We start from the raw sequence: 15,271 nt of genomic DNA, 5'->3' as shown, positions 1-15,271 counted from the left end.
AGCACAGAGCCTGACCCGGGGCTTGATCTCATAAACCATGAGATCACGACCTGAGCCAAAATCAAGAGTGGGACACTTAACTGACTGAGCCACCCAGGTGCCCCAAGACACTTTTTTTTTACACAACTAAGCTGAAATTATTAATACATTTTCTTGTGACGGAAATAGCAAAGCTCACTAAGTATTCTGTTGTTCCTCTGCAGTTCTTGGCCCACTCGCAGCTCGGTGAGACCATGTGAGCTGAAATGAATTATGTCACTTCTGATCAGAGGGAAAGAAAAAAATCCCCTGCATCATTCTCTAGTTTCTTTCTTCGCCTGCCATGGCAACTGAGGATAATGCAGTACCAAATATTAGAGGCTCTATTTGCTGGGAAACCTGAGTGATTGCTCAGTAGAGCTATCCAATGACTCACATGGGACATAGAGTACAAATGAGAAATGAACTTTTGTTAAGTCACTGAAATTCGGGGATTGTTTGTTAGCACAGCATATACTAGTCTATCTTGACGAATATAGTTATCCAGAGCTTTTGTGTGCAAAAAGAATCCAAGTTAGTTTGCGTGTTTCACTGGAAGCACTGTTATATTATCAGAAGTGATTCAATGGTGGAATAGTGAAAAATTGCATAAAAGTGAGATTAGAACAAGCTTTTAGGAGACAAGTAGAATTTGGGATAAGTTGAGAGAGCCTCGAAGGCATATGGAGCAGGGGACTTTGATCAAAGGTAGGAAGGGAGATGTTTGATACACAGTAAAACTGGCTTGGCTGAAAGAGAGAGTTTAAATTCTAACGTTACACAAGATGAATTTGCATAGGTATGATGAATCTAGAGTGAGAAGGCAGTCTGGGAATCCGTAGAATGTCTTTGAGGAAGGTGAGGAGTGGACATGGCAAGACAGAAGCAGTAGGCAATGGTTCAGGGAGGTGACATTGGCAGTGATGCTGACAGTATGTAGATAAGATGATATTCTACCAAATTAGCTGGTGTCAGAAAAACTTGGCATGTGAGGGATATTTTACAACTACGCTGATTTTGATTTCCTGGAGCATTCAGTGATGGCAGACAGAGACAGGGAGAAAGAAAGAGAAACAGAGAAACAGATCTGGTGTAAAGGATGACAAAAAGGCTGAGAAAAGTATGATTTTGGAGGATTGGTAGTATCTGCAGAAATAGACGGTGGACAGAGGCACTGACATTAGGCAGAAGGTGACAGAATACATTTTGTTTGCAATAAGGGCAAGCCCATTGGACAATTGTGTATGAAGAATGGTTGTCTATCAGAACTGAATTAGAAGTGAGAACAGGAGCTACAGATCTGGGATTAATGCTCAGTTGTAATCAATGGCCCAAGACAGCAATGATAGGAAGAGAGAGTCATCCTGTAGAACAGTCAGCCAAGGGCTGATGACTGAGACCTGTTCATAGTAGAAGAAGGATGACAAGTTCTTTTTTTAAATTTTTTAATACTTTATTATTTATTTTAGACAGAGGGAGAGAGAGAGAGAGTATGAGCAGGGGAGGGGAAGAGAAAGAGGGAGACACAGAATCCAAAGGAGGCTCCAGGCTCTAGGCTGTCAGCACAGAGCCCGACGCGGGGCTCGAACTCACGAACTATGAAACCTTGACCTGAACTGAAGTGGGATGCTCAGTTGACTGAGTCACCCAGACACCCCAGAATGATGAGTTTTTAAAGGACTATCTCAAGTATCTTTTATGACCAGCACACCCACTTTTTACCATATGCATATTGCCATTTTTTGTCGTTATTACAAATGCCTCTGAAACCATGTTTATGTTATTTTGTAATTTTATCCCATTTGACTCCATCCTATTCCCTTCCATAATAGCCCAATTGTACTCTTGTTTCTTGTACAGCTTTCCATTATTTTTGACTTAATTCATTTAATCAGAGAATATTGTCAAAAAATGCGGCATCTTTCTTCTTTGGCTGTGACAGATTGGCTTAATTCATCCTTTTTCTTCCATAAAACCAGTTCTGTTGGATTGACTTATACTTCCAAGTCTGCTTGACGTATCAATATGTAAGGTGTTACCCACAAAATGTAAAGCTTTCTGAAAATCCATAGTTTTTAAATATCTTTTCATGAGAGTTTACGGAGCCCTGAGTCGATGGGAACTTCACATAAATCTAGAAAGTTTATTTGTTTGCTGCGGTAATACATTTGTTATAATCCAGGGTTGGCGTTTTTAGAGAGTCCTGAAACTCTACAACAGCTAGGTGTTAGGATGTTTCCTGTGTTTATAAATAGAATGCCTTAACATGTATTCTCTCTAGGTCTTCTCTGTTCCCTGAATTTATAAAAGAGGTTCTGCAGGCATTATTTCTGAAAATATTTTATGTGTATTTAGTCAGTCAATAAAACATTTATTGAATGCTTTCACATGTTAGGTGTTCTACGGAGCACAGGGAAAACGAAGATGAATCGGAAGGTTTACAAACTCAGAACAGAATGTGCCTTCTAGAAAGAAAGGCATACAAAGGAAGAGAAAAAATATAATATAGAGTGCTAGTGTGTATTACAGTATAGAGAAAAATAATGTGTAGGAGGGGTGCACAGGGTGATGGCATGTGGTAATGAAGGTGGGGGAGCTCCCCTTGGCCCGGAGGGTAGGAGAGTAGGAGTTAGGTGACATGAGGGCAGGGAGCAGGAAGGGCATTCCAGGTAGAGGAGTAGCTGGTGCCCAAGCCAGGAGATGAGATGATGGTTCTTGGAGGATCTGTAAGCAGCTCGTAGTGTAGAGTGGTAAGAGGTGGGGCCGGAGAGACAAGCTAGGGCCACGTCCTGATAACCTTTCCTTTTCAGTTGTTTAGTCACAACTCTCTTTGCTTCCGGAGAGTTTTCAAGTGCCTTGAAGGGCTGTAAATACCAGACCGAGACATGTGAAGCTTTTCCCAAGACGTTCGCCAGCCTCAGGAGAGCAACATGGCAAGACTTGCACTTTAGGAAGAAGACGCCGTCTTGATAGAAGCGAATGGATCAGAAGGAAAAAGGCAGAGGAGCCAGTTGGTAGGTTGCTGCAGTTAAGTGAACCTGAGAAACGCATCATGAGGTGGTGAATTAAAGCCAAGGCTTTGCCAACGGAAAGAGGTAGGAGATGTAACATCAGCACAGTCAACACGGTTTGCTAATAAATATTTTCTCACCGAATGAGTTGTGACTAATTGGATGTGTGGGGTGAGGAGGAGGGAGAAGTCGAGGATGAATTACAGGTTTAGGCTTGGGAAACTAAGTGGGTGACAAGAAAAGTCATTGCTTGGATAATGAACACAGGCCTGCTGAGGTCTTTGTGTGCCTGGGAACGGTAATGTTGCCTGTGGAATAATCTTACCCATAGGGTAAGCCCTCTGAGAGCAAGTCAGTGTCTCCCTTTTCTCCTGTAATTTTTTTCCAGCCCTAAGAACAGTATTGATCACACAGAGTGTGGTTATAATCCAATGAATCTGGCATATGTGTTATCCATCTAAGCAGAAGTGACAGGTCCTAATTGAATATTAGTTGGGATTCGTTGGTTACATGCAACGGAGAGGGATTCTGACCGACAGGAACTAGGCAGGGAGAAAGCGAGTGCAGGGAGCCCCCAGAAGTGTGCCATAACACGAAGGATCCAGTCAGGAAGACGCAGTGGAAACGGATGAACCACAACAACTTCCAGTCCCTTTGTCCCTTCGCTCGAGATTCAAATTCCAGAGTGCTCTGAATTATTGTCCACCTTAAGGAACATCTCCATTGCTTAAGTAGGAGAGGCTTGGGCCCCTGATTACAGTCCCACAAGAGGGGCGGGGGTAATTCCTCAAGCACTTGGAAAACACGGTGTTCTTTTTTTTTTTTTTTAATATATGAAATTTATTGTCAAATTGGTTTCCATACAACACCCAGTGCTCATCCCAAAAGGTGCCCTCCTCGATACCCATCACCCACCCTCCCCTTTCTCCCACCCCCCATCCACTCTCAGTTTGTTCTCAGTTTTTAAGAGTCTCTTATGCTAGCTGGCCAAATAATGACATAGCTGATTCTAGTCTTTATTGTTTTTTGTTTCAAAAAAAAATTGTTTTTAGACGAAAACGAAGCTCGTGAAGGACGAGCATGAGCAATTCATCCTCCGGCTAAAAGGGACGTGGCTCTTTTTCAGTTTAGCCACTCTCTTTGACAACAAATTTCATCTCGTCTTTAGTCTGTAGAAAGTAAAACGAACATTTGGAAAATCAAATGCAAGCACTAAGTTATGGGACACAATAGGAAATTCTTGGTCAAGAAGGAAATAGTATATAGAATATAATTGAGGAGAAAACTGAAGAGGTAGGGGTGGGGTGGGAAAGAAAACAAGCAAGGCAAAGAAGGGAGGAACACCCACAGAAGAAAAATCCAGCCTTATTTGGATAAACTTCGGAACAACATTCAAACCCAATCTCTAACCCTTGAGTGTCTGGAGGGAACACCCGCCACTAATTACAGGACGCAGATATGGAAGCCACTTCAGGGTTGTGGGGTCCGAACCAGCATCCTGATGGCGGCTTTTAAGATGTGGCTGGGGTTGTTTGTTTGGTGGCAGAAGAGAGTTTAAATTTGCTTCCATTGGCCTTGGTAGATGTTGATATTTCTTCCGTCTCTAATCTCATTCCAGAGCTAGGGAGGTACCTGTGCCAACTATGGCTTTGTTTGGTATGCCAGACAATCCCGGTGCTGCCATGGAATCACCGCGAAGGATGTTTATGGGAAAGTGGGAAACAGGACCCTGGGCCTATTGAAAGTTTTGCTTAGAGATCACTGTGACATTCCTAACCCCATCCCTTTCGTTGATAGAACTGCTTGCATGCTTGTATGGTTGACTCTGAAAACCTTGGAAGCATTTTAAGTTGGTCTGTATTCGAAACCACAATTTTGGTGATGTTTCTGTTTTCTTTCATTTCTGGCAAATTCTTTTAGACAACAACAATTGTTCTTTCTCCGCAAACAAAGTTGAGCTCCACCTTGAGAAAGCCCGAATTCCTTCGTAGGGTAAAAAAGGAGACGGAACATCACTCGTGACGTGTGAAAAGTACTTTTGAAAGCCTACTTAGCATTTTCTGAGAGAAACGTGGTCCTGTTGCTGTATTAGACACGGTCTATAGACGGGCTGAATAAATATGCACAGTGAATGTTATAACTCACTCCAGCACTTTCCAGTTTTCTTTTCTTCCCCCCAAGCTACAGAAATGTCTTAGAAAATATATAATGAATGATAGTTCATTTTTTTGCATTTATGCAAATTTTACTTTTTATGGATTAATTTTTTTCCTTTTTTAAAAAAATTTATTTACTTATTTATTTAGAGAGAGAGAGAGTGCAAGCAAGGAGGGGGCAGAGAGAGAGAGCAAAAGAGATTCTCAAGCAGGCTCCACACTGTCAGTGCAGAGCCTGACCCGGGCTTGATCCTACAACTGTGAGATCATGACCTCAGCTGAAATCAAGAGTCAGATACTTCACTGAGCCACCCAGGTGCCCCTCCTTTCTTAAAAAAAAAAAAAAAAAAAAAAAAAAAAAAAAAAAAGATTATGGAACAGCAGATGGGAAGGGGTAAATCTTCGAAATTTGGAAATCAGAGAGCAGAACTGCCTAAGGAATAAATTTAAATTATTTTTAACTTGTCACCCCAGGGCGGGGAGAGGGGGAGAAACCCTGGCATATTCCTTCTGCTTCAGAAATGTTTCCCTGTCCTACTGCTAGAAGAATTATTAATACACTGTCAGGGATGATACTGAACACATTAAACATTGATTTGTGAGTTGGACTAGAGAAGCTCTTACGTTCCAAAAATGAATATTTATGTTGCTCTTGTGGTCACGGATGTGATCCAGACTGCTCGGATCTGAATGCAAGCTCTCAGCTATGGACTCAGCTACCATTTGTAAGTTACAAACAAGTGGCCTTTTGTAGAGGTACAATTCTACACACTAGTTGATGCAGAAAGTCCTGGAAATTTCGCCTCCCCAGTTGCTTTTTCATTTGATTGTTCTGGAGAGAGGTAAGCGAGTGCGGCCATGTGTGTTTTTGTGTACACACATATATGTATGATGATATATGATGTATACCCACATGCACGTATGTATACATATCAATATGTATTTAATGCATTTTATGTATGTATCACTAGCAAAGAGTGGACAGCTCTGATGACGATTGGTTAATGGTCTTGAGGAAAAGTAGATTGATATTCTAATACTTTCTCAGCCCATCTGTTGTGGAATATGGTTAAAGCAAGCTTAAACCACTTTCCACTATCTCCTTTGTCTGGCACAATCTACCTTATAATTTTTTTTTTTTTTTACTGTTTATTTATTTTTGAGAGAGAGAGAGAGAGAGAACATGAGCAGGGGAGGGGCAGAGAGAGAGAGAGAGGGAGTCACAGAATTCAAATCAGGCTCCAGGCTCTGAGCTGCCAGCACAGAGTCTGATGCGGGGCTTGAACTCGCGAGCTGTGAGATCATGACCTGAGCTGAAGTCGACTTACCCGACTGAGGCACCCTGGTGCCCCAACACAGTCTATATTTTTATAGTACAGGTGAGACAAGAAGGTAGGTAGAGATCAAACGGAATCCAAGATAGATCCTTATTTGTCTCGTAAGCTCTTTTTCAGTCTATGAGGGAGGGTACGATTGAAGTGAATGTTGAGATATTGTCCCATACATGGCAATCAAGAGAGCTTCTGATATAGAATACGGAGGGGCATATTGGTGATGAAAACCTGGTAATTCTTGGTAAGAATTTTTCCCATAACTCCCTTAGTGATGTCTACCTTCCTTTCAGGTTATCATTTATTGAGAGTGCAGAAACATGTGTGATACTTGGGAGAAATCCCTTGAACTAATTAGTGCAGACTACGGTTGGCAACAAAATTGTGAGACTATATGTTCATGTTGGGGATTATTTCAAGAGAGGTTCGAAATGGAAGTTGCTGGACCTGAAGCCATTTTGAGCTATCTACCAAAATAAAAAAAAAAAAATGTATTCCCTGAGAAATGCCCACAAAATTGCACTGCATTCATGATTATATTTCCGGATCATTTTTCATGGATAGGAGGTGTCCTTGATTCTATAATATAAGAAAAAATTCCCAACTACAAGAAATGTTCAAGTCTAGCTGTGTTCCAGTATGCAATCAGTTGACTTTGCATGATTCTCTCTCCCTTGCACCACTCCCACCCCCTGGAGTGGGAGAAGGAATCATGATAAGTTATCACAAGAAACTTTTAATATTTGGCCTTATTTTCAGAATTTACATTTCCTGTATTGCTGTGTCTTATTTCGGGTAGGATAATACCAATAGGATTCCTTTGGAGTCTGAGAAGCTTACGCCAAAAATTTTCACCACCTTTACACCAAATTTTCAGTGGTACTTATATCGGAACTATTTAAAACCCTCTACATCCTTCCCATGAGTTGATCATCTATTCATGCCACGGTGAGAACTTCATTAACATACGGCAACACATCTAGAAACAGAGCGACAAGGTCAAGTTGAAGTCATGGGTCATGTCAGAGAGCCCCAAATTCTAAACAAAAGCAGCTTACCTTAGAACGCTCTTCAGTCAGTGATGATTGCTTTGGCTTTCTCAGTAGCCTCATTGATAATCTGCCGTTAGAAAGCTTTCAATAAGTGCATTTAAAAAAAAAATCTGCCCTTCTGAAAGATGAGTAAGAATTTCAGTGATGTAAGCATTAGATACAGATAGTCGTTAAAGTCAGTGTTTTTCAGAAAGTCTCACATCATCATTATATTTAATGCTAGCACTACTTTGTCCAATATAGCAGCCGTTAGTCACATGTGATCGAACACTTGAAATGTGGCTAGTGAGAAAAAGAACTGAACTTTCAATTTGATTTCATTTTAACTTCTTTAAATAGAAACTGAATAGAAAATATATCATTGATAGTTTTATGTTGCCTGTTTGTGAAGATGGTAACTTTTGGGGGATATATTGGGTTAAGTAAAGTATTTTATTAATAATAATGTTACCCGGGGCGCCTGGGTGGCTCAGTCGGTTAAGCGGCCGACTTCGGCTCAGGTCACGATCTCGCACTCTGTGAGCCTGGAGCCTGTTTCAGATTCTGTGTCTCCCTCTCTCTCTGACCCTCCCCCATTCATGCTCTGTTTCTCCCTGTCTCAAAAATAAATAAACGTTAAAAAAAAATTTTTTTTAATAAAAAATAAAAAATAAATAAAAATAAAATAATAATGTTACCCGTGGCTTTATACTTTCTTGTTAATGTGACTACCTACGAAAAAAATAAAAATTCCTTTGTGGCTTGCATGATATTTCTATTGGACCGGCCAGTTTGGCCTTGAACTTGGTAGGGCTCAAAGATGTCTGAATTACTTCAGTGCGTAATCTCTCCTCATTTCCTCCCACAAAATGATACTTACGTATCTGGATTTTTTTCATTGATTTACTAACTGGTTCAGGACGAAACGGCTCATTCTTCCGCGTGATTTCCCAGTTCCTTGGAGAGTGCCTTGTCTTTTCTGAGTGTTATTATCAAATAGTCAAATTCACCTGGTCGTCCTTGGCTCCCTTAATCCTCCAGGCTCACTGATGCCAACAGCCATGAGCCTGGCGTTACAAATATTTTTGGCTTCTATTTTAGATGCGGTAATGCCTGAAGGATCTCTCCATTCTGTCTGCTTCAGTCCTGCTAGTATGTTGGCTGCTCCAGATGTCTGAACTTGGCCTTAAACCTCCGCTCTCGCTCCTTGTCACATCCCAGATGCACTTGTTAATCCTGATCGAAATTACTTCCCATGGTTTCCCTCAGAACGCTGCTTCCTAAGGAGTGTCGTGCCAATTTCACACCCCGACTCTTGGGGCGCAGAACAGTGCCAGGCCGGAGGCAGAGGCATTGTTGCTGTTTTCCACCATGCTAAGCACTGGATGCAGCGCTGTACAGGATGACCTGGCTTTTGACCTCCCGTGACCCGCAGTCTAGCGGGAGAGGCACAAAACAAACACTTGTGGTTTTTGTGCCAGGCTGCTGGAACCCGCCTTGCCTGCAAGCACAGAGAGGGGAAGTGCCTGAGAAGTTTGTTTTCCTTAGAACCAGCTCTTAGCCCATGGCTGGCGCACGATGGAATATAGACACTCTGTCCCCCAAGGAGGACAACGGTGGGGTGAGACCTACCAGGGGTGCAGGGTGCCTAAACTGAAGTTACACTCGGTGGGGCTTTGTTACTATCCCACTCTTTTTGTCCTCTTTCCATTTCCGGCCCTGCATCCTTACTCCTTTACTTACATGCTAGAAATATTTGACTTACATCGTTCTCTCAAATATCCTCATCTCAGTATTTGCTTCTGGGGAATCCAACCCGATGCCAGCATTTGTAGGTTCTTGAAGTGGTCCTGGGAAGCTGCCTCTCAAACTGAGAGTCCAGAATTGGGTCTCACAATGGCCAGATGGCAACAGAGTTCCTATTGTTTGTGATCAGTGAAGGGGTGATGACCCCTGGCTTGCGTAGCTTTCCAATTGTTGATACTTTTACCTCTGGTGAATCCAGATGGGATACAAGTGAGAAGGGATGCACTGGGTTGCATAACAGTATATAATTTGATAGTTACAGTAATTAAAAGAAAGTTGGAGATGTCAGGTTGCTGCTAAATTATGTATTGTAGAAAGCAAATACTGTACATTGGTTAGCCAATTACCACTTCACGGGGGAGGAGGAGGTCAAGAATTCTGTTTCTGTTTTATAGATGTTTAGTTTGTATCCAAGGGAGATTTCCAGGGTGTTTATGTGTCTGCAGATGGAATCAAAACTAGAGATATAAAATGTCACATCACCGGGATATGCATGGTATTTGACACAATTTGTGTAAACCAGAGTTCTCAGTAACTGGTAACAGAGACCATTGCAAGAAGCAAAGAGTATCGAATGGACGCTGAGCAACTCACAGAATTGCCAGAAAGACTTAGAACAAGGCTCAGGCAATTGTCATGAGCAAAGAAGGCTGGGAGATGGCCATGACTGCACAAACAAGGCTAATGCCATAGATCCTTTCCATCACTACACAACTTGATGTCTCAGCTTGCCCAACCGCCACTTCCATATCTGATTTCTGGAAGCCACTGTAGGAACCTCTACTGGTGCCCTGGATGATAGATGTGCAGCCAACATCAGAAAGGATTCCGTACCAACTGTTTCTGTGTCTCACAAGCTCTAAACACTTTTGGACCAGCCTAGGCCATGTGTCCATATGTCACGCATCAGCCACCATTAGGGTAGGTACCTTTCGAAGCTTAGGGGAATATTGTTGACCTTCAACCATGCAGTTGCATCACCATGTAAGTTCATTTGCTTTCTGTTGCCGAGTCCATTGTATTGGAATACAACAATTTGTTTCTATCTTAAAATATCCTTGTCTTCAGCAAGTTCTTAACGGTTTCTCCCTATGTTTACTTTTGGAAGGTTTGTAGCTTTCGATTTTCCATTTTAGGCTTATGATCCATTTTGAGAAAATTGTCTCCAGGGTATGAAGTAAGTGTTGACGTTCTTTTTCTTTTGCTACATAGCTATCTGGTTATTCTACCACTCTTTGTTGAAACGACTCCTTTCCCCATTGTATTTCCTTAGCACATACCTTGAAAATCAAATGACCAGATATGTGTGGAACTATACCTAAGACTTTTATTGTATTCCTTTGAGTGATATGTTTGTACATTTGGAAAGACGACCCCGTCTTTTTTTTAAAACATTTTTTTTAACGTTTATTCATTTTTGAGAGACAGAGAGAGACAGAGCGCAAGCGGGGGAGGGGCAGAGAGAGAGGGAGACACAGAATCTGAAGCAGGCTCCAGGCTCTGAGCTGTCAGCACAGAGCCCGATGCGGGGCTCAAACTCATGAACCGCGAGATCATGACCCAAGCCGAAGTCAGATGCCCAACCGACTGAGCCACCCAGGCGCCTGAGAAATACCACCCTGTCTTGTTTACTGCAGCTTTGTGGGGGAATTTTGGCCATTCTTTCTTTCTTTTTTTCTTTGAATCTTTTTAATTTCCTCTTTTTCTGGCAGTTAAATTGTTGCACAGGTAACAGCTTCTGTTTATTTGTTTTTCAATCTTCTTTGCCTCAGTATTTAGTTTGCATTTCCCACTGCTATGGCTTTACATTCATTAATCTTTTACTGTCCAGTCTCTAATCTGCTATAAAGTCCATCCAGCGAATTGTCCTTTCAGATACTATGTTTATCAACTCCATTAATCATGTTTTAAAAATCTTTAATTTTTTTGTCATTCTGTTCTTATTTTCATTTAATTCCTTGAGAACATTTATGCCATTTGTTTAATTTAAAATGTTTTAAAAATGATTTCTGTTTAATTTTGAGAGAAAGAACATGAGCGGGAGAGGGGCAGAGAGGGAGGGAGACACAGAATCCGAAGCAGGCTCCAGGCTCCGAGCTGTTAGCACAACCTGACATGGGGCTTGAACTCACAAACTCTGAGATCATGACCAGGGCTGAAGTCGGATGCTTAACCAGCTGAGCCACCCAGGAGCTCCAATATGCTGCGTTAATATACTTGTCTGCCAATTCTACCGTCTGTCATTTCTCAGTTTATTTCTATTCACAAACCTCTCTTCTGACTATGAACTACACTTTCCTGCTTCTTTTCATGTTCAGTATTTTTTGTATGATTATAGACATGGCACATGTTATGGGTGATAAGTGTATGGATTTTGCTGCCGTCATTTCAAGAGCGTTGAAGTATATTTTGGCAGGAAATGTAGAGACTTGTGGATTATTTTGAGCTTATCTTTCAGCTTGTTTGAGGGGGCATGGACTAGCTCTACAGTAAAGACTTTATCTGGGGTGTCTATTGAATGCCTCAGGCACTCGACGAGTTTTCTCCAGTTTGAGTAGTCAGACAAAATAGTTTGAGACTTTTTCAGCTTATGACTCTGTTGTGGCTTTTGTTTTGTTTTGAGGGAGAGAGAGAGAGAGGTAGGCAGAGGGAGAGGGGGAGAGAGAGAGACTCTTAAACATGCAGGGCTCGATCTCACTACCGTGATATTGTGACCTGAGCCAAACTCAAGAGTTGGATGCTTAACCAACTGAGCCATCAAGGCGCCCCTTTCCCTCGTAGCACTTTTTTTTTTTTTTTGCCCAGCCTTATTGTGTTTTACTATATGAAAGGTTTAACTTTACCCTGTGCGCACATTACTAAGATCTCAAAGGGTCCCATGCAGCTTTCTAGAGCTATTTCTCTGAGCTTCCTCATAATCAGTACTCTGCCTTGGAGATCCATCTGCTGTCATGTCCAAATGTTAATGCCTACCTCATCCACTCAGTGGGACTGCCACGCTTTGCTTGGGCTCCTGTTCCCTGCTTTGAGACTTAGAAAGTGCTTCCAGAAGGAAAGTGGCAATGATCACACAGCTCACTTCATGTGTCTCCCTTCTCTCCATGATCATGGAGAGAAGTCAGTTCATTGTGACCTCATGTTTATTTTGTGACTTTTAACATTTATATTATCAATCAATTTATCAATATTTTGATAGCATAGTTATGAAATAGATCTATGTGAAAATAAAATTAAGGTTTAATTAAAATAAAATTAAGTTATGAAATAGATCTACATGAAAATAAAATCAAATTAGTTCTCTTGAACATTCGCATGTTCTTATTAAATGTAGGGAACATTGCATTTTTTACGTTTTTGTTACAGAGTCCAGACTGAACATTCATTCTCTCTCCCAACTTTTCCTTTTCACATTCTTTCTGTTTTACTCAGTGTCTCTCTGCCTCTCTTTATTTTTACTCAAGGCTTGATTTTGTTGGTATATTTCAGCCTCTCATTCATTCATTAAATGTGACTGGAAGTGAAATTCCAATAGAAGTTTAGCACAAACATGACTGGTTTATTTCAGTGTAAGCCCATCAACCAAAGGCGGAACAAATTCCAAAAAATTCTATTTGCTGGAAAATTTGCTAATAAGCTTTTGGTTACTCAAAGGCTTGGTCACAGTGTGGGACTTGAGGGTGGGAGGCCTGGGTGGAGAGAAGACACAATGTAATAAACACAACAGAAATTCACTGGCATCAAACTGATTGGAGTGCACTAGGAAAACAAGTTATGAGGGAACGATGAAACCCGACTTTGCACTTTGGAAAAATGGAATATTTCAGAGATGCCGATTATAAAGATTGGAGCTCATAACAGTGCCCCAAAGCAAGGTTTCTGCTTCAGGCCTGCGTAAACACTTTTTATTCTTCATTCCTAAAGAAATCTCAGTTTGCAAACAGGATGCATACCAGACCCCTCAAGGATCTCAGAACTCGATCTACGTGGAGAATTAACGCAAACACAGGCTCTTCTTTGAGAGTGACAAAAGGTTAAGCTAAAATGAAACAAAAGGTGTTTCTTTTTTTCAGGTGTATCTGTTTTCTAGTCCACTTGTTGACTCTGCCATGAATTGAAATAAGTTCATGGTGTGTGCTTGGTTTATTTGACTTTTGATTTTAAAAAGCGAGGGGTGAATTTCAGTCTCTGAATTTGGGAGAATGCATTTGGAGTGAGGTTCTCCTTGCTTCTTGGAAGAAGTGACAGTGAAGTTGGTCCTTAGAAAAAGAGCACACTTTCGATAGCAAAATGGCGGGATAGAGTCCTGCCATACAGAAGGGATGGGGTCTTTCGATACAAGTACATGGGTCGAGGGCCAACTCATTTTAGATGAGTGAGAGTGACCCTGTGGTGCAGGACAAAGGCAAAGGGGAGACAAAGTGAGAAAATCAAGCTTGGGTATGCCCCGGAGTGCCAGAACGGGGCGTTTTGTTTGAAAAATTGACACTCTGTAGACACTGACAACTTTAAGTAGAACTCCACGAAGAGAACGTGGGTACACTTAGAAAGGAGGATTAAAGAACAACCAAAGTTTAAGGAGCTATTCCTCTGTGCTCTTCATTATACAGGCATACCAAACTCCCCATTTTACAAACAGGGAAAACAGGGCCAAGAGGTTGAAAACGTGCCAACGTCTGGACCCTCAGATCCAGGTTTGTTGAATGAACAACGCCTAAGCTTCAGTCGGGACAAGGCGAAAGACATGGCTCAGGACCAGAGATCTGGCATAAGGCACGGACGCCAGGGTCAAGGGGAACAGAAGCGATCCTCTAGCCTACGTCCAGGTAGAGCTCCTAAGTTGTATCTAATGTTACAGAAGGTGGGGCAAACACCAGAATTCTAGCTTTATTACTTTGCTCTGGTTATCAAAGTTAGTAAGATTTCTGGATTATTATGACTTTGTTCTGGATTATCAAAGTTAGTAAGATTTCGACACACTCAGCACGCTTAATAAAATACCTCTTTTATTTTTAAGTTTATTTATTTATTTATTATTTATTTATTTATTTATAAAGAATAAGTGTGTGAAGAGAGGAGGGCTAGAGAGAGAGGGAAAGACAGAATCTCAAGTAGGCTCCATGCCACCAGTGCAGAGCCCGGCCCAAGGCTCGATCTCATGACCCGTGAGATCACGATCGGAGCTGAAATCAAGAGTTGGAGGCCTCACTGACTGAGCCATCCAGGTGCCCCTAGTCTATCTTTTTTTAACTTCCTGTTCCAATACACACAATGATACACAAAGTAGCATGATCAGATATGAAAACGGACGTGTGGCTGGAAAACTTGGCTGGGGTTTAAATGCTCTGAGGACCCATCATCCATCATCTGCTGGATTCCAGAGTCAGGCCCTCCAGGATGAAGAATGAGCCTGTAAATACTCTTCAAAGCATGGAATCCCCGCAAATGAGAAGCCACTGTCTTTCTAAATGCAACAGTGCTTTGGCAGCTTGTGACTTTGGCCGAGTAAACCTAGCCAAGAAGATTTAGTTAAACATCTAGGAGAACAGGCTGCTTCCAGCATTTAGCTTTGAACTGACAGAAGGAATTAGTCACTCGCCATCTAGATCACGTGCACAGTGACTCAGAACCAAGGTAACGTGTTCTTAGAGATGGTCCTCAATTCTGATGACTCTTGCGAACATACCAGTCACCGTGTGTCAGATTTTGAATTGAGCCAAGACCGACCCTTATGATTGAGCACCATTTCTGCGAGAGAAAAAACAAAGCACATCAAGAGCGCCAGCGTTTTTTTGTTTTTGTTTTTTTTCCAAATTGTACACTCGCTTCTAGAGATGTAGCGTCTTTGGCCTCGACTTAAAAGCTGTGGTGTTGAGTCTTTTAGGAGGTGGAAGGTAATGGCTTTAGACAGCAGAAATAAA

Source organism: Panthera uncia, chromosome C2, assembly GCF_023721935.1.
Source record: "Panthera uncia isolate 11264 chromosome C2, Puncia_PCG_1.0, whole genome shotgun sequence".
Classification (NCBI taxonomy): Eukaryota; Metazoa; Chordata; class Mammalia; order Carnivora; family Felidae; genus Panthera; species Panthera uncia.
This window is presented reverse-complemented; position numbering follows the sequence as displayed.